The sequence below is a fragment of the Rutidosis leptorrhynchoides genome, chromosome 4 (genome assembly GCF_046630445.1).
Source record: "Rutidosis leptorrhynchoides isolate AG116_Rl617_1_P2 chromosome 4, CSIRO_AGI_Rlap_v1, whole genome shotgun sequence".
Classification (NCBI taxonomy): Eukaryota; Viridiplantae; Streptophyta; class Magnoliopsida; order Asterales; family Asteraceae; genus Rutidosis; species Rutidosis leptorrhynchoides.
In genome coordinates, this window is record NC_092336.1 from 282727501 (window position 1) to 282730187 (window position 2687).

A 2687-nucleotide genomic window follows, 5' to 3' on the forward strand; every position below is an offset into this window, starting at 1 on the left:
AATGGTAAACTTTATAGAAGCTATATAAAAATTTATTTGGGTCAGAAGTAGAGGTATTAGCGTGTGTGTCTAGTGAGCATGCGTTAATATGTTATTATGGGTTGAATTCTTGATATAGGCTTATGAATGAAAGAATATATGATTAATATAGGTTGGATTATGTCATTACATGTTGCGATTGATGTTCCTTGTCACTCTCATGGATGATTCTTCACTCGCACGAGTGATTCTTCACTCGCACGAGTTAGCTTTCACTCGTACGGTTGAGCCGGTCAACCGTACGAATCTACTGTTGTTTAATTAGATATTTAACCAAGGACCAAGCGTACGAGTGAGGAGTCAACCACACGGTTGAGGTTCCTCAAACGTACGGGTGAGTGTCACTCGTACGGTTGACTGGTCAGGTAGATAAGTGTTCAAGTGCTTATTTATTGATGTTATTGTCTTGTTGTCGATTTGTTATCAAGACATTATTACTGACTGCGTTATGTCCATTCTCAGGTGGAAAAGATAAGGAGAAAGCTCAGTAGTCAGAATCTGAGCTGTTGCTGGTAATTGGTGAGTGGGTCTATCTCCGGATAGAGTATTAAGTAGCTGACATGCTACTTGTTTAGACTCTTTATATTATATTTATGTTCTGTATGATTACCATGCGTAGTTAGATATTGTCATGCTAGTTAGGACGATTGCATTACTGTTTATCTGTGATCTTATGTGCGCACTGTTAGTTAGACACCAACCGAGGCGGCAAGGTTAGGAACCCACCAAGGCGGCAAGGTAGGGTTGATATGAGGTCGACTGTGGTAGCCTGGTCGGGTCATGATGTTACTGATTGTTCAGTATAGCATATAAGGACGCATGTGTTGCATCTGGACGGTTATGCAGTGGAATCAGTAAAACGGACTATCGGTAGATTGTAGCTTGATCAACTAAGTCGTGTGCTCGTACAAGCCGCTGATAATCATATTGTCAGTTGTTGTATGCTAGTTCAGGACGTTAGCATAGATGTGACCCTTGCATGTTCAGTTGCTTATGCTTGGTCTGTTAGATAGTACTCATTCACTTAGCTGTTGTGCTAATTCCCCCACATTTACCACCCTTGCAGGTTTAGTGAAAGGACCCGTTCATATACATTATAAACGATTCACAATAGTTGATTACATTGCGAGGTATTTGACCTCTATATGATACATTTTACAAACATTGCATTCGTTTTTAATAGACAATCTTTCTTTACATCGAAAATTGACAGGCATGCATACCATTTCATAATATCCATCAAAAGTCAACAAAAGTAAATTTGACTCAAAATAATTTCTAAAAATCTATACATGATTAATATATAGTTTAAATATCGTCGTTTTATATTTTTAAATATTTTTAAAAGATTTATTAGAGTAAATAATATAATCTATTTATTAATAAATAAAATTTTATATTAAATTTATATAATAAAATATACTTTTATATATATTTAAGTAATAAAATTTATAGGGTTCATTTAATATCATAAAGATAATATGATAGGTATTATTAAAGTAAGTTATTACACGTAGTAAAATATGTTTGTATCACATATTTATTTGATAAAATAATATCTATAATGCTAGTAAGTAAAAGTTGTATTATTTTGTAATAATAATTATTATTATAAAAATATCAATATTTATAATTACTAAGATGACATTATGATAAAACGATAGTTCTAATTATGATAACTTTAATATTTACGATAATTTTTAATATTATCTTTAAAATAATAATTCTATTTAAAATAATAATAATACTAATATTTTATAGTAACAATGACATTTCTATTAAAATGATAATTTTTGTTAAAATGATAGTTTTAATACTAACGATACTTTTAATAATAATAGTAATGATAAAAATAATAAGAACGATAATTTTATCTAAATAAATATCTTATAATATTTTAATTTCATCATGAAACTCTTACCCATTATTTCCTAAACGTTTCGTTTAATAGCTTGTAATCGTCTTTTATATCGTGTTCTAGACTCGTTGCGTACATGATGTCTGGTCTTGTTGCTGTCAGATAGAGTAGGCTTCCAATGAGACTTCTGAATCTTGAAGCATCCGCTTTCTCCGATCCATCTTCTTTTCTCATCTTCTCATTTGCAACTAATGGTGTGGCGACGGTTTTGCAACCGTATAGTTTAAATTTCTTCAGGAGATTTTCTGTGTATTTCAACCACGTGCTTGGTATAGCCGCATTGACAGCTACTTCACAAGTACAGGATTCAGGAGGCTCGGAGTATGTTAAAGAGCAAAAGGATGCCTAAGGAGTTTTGGGCTGAGGCAGTGGACTGTGCGATCTATCTAGCAAATCGCTCGCCCGACTCAGTCTAGCCTCATATGCTTCGAGAGAGCCAACTAATTCTGTTACTGACAGAGTCTCGATGTCTTTTGACTCTTCAATAGCAGTAATGACATGATCGTATTTTTCAGTCATACTGATAAGTATTTTTTCTACGATCCTTTTATCAGTTATATTGATAATAATAGTAATCAAAATAATTAGGTGTTACAAATATTTGTTTTAATTACACTAATATTAATAATGATAGTTACTATAACATTATTAACGATAATACTAATAATTATCTTAATGATAATATAGTAATAATAATAATAACAATAACAATGACTATTTTTAAATAATG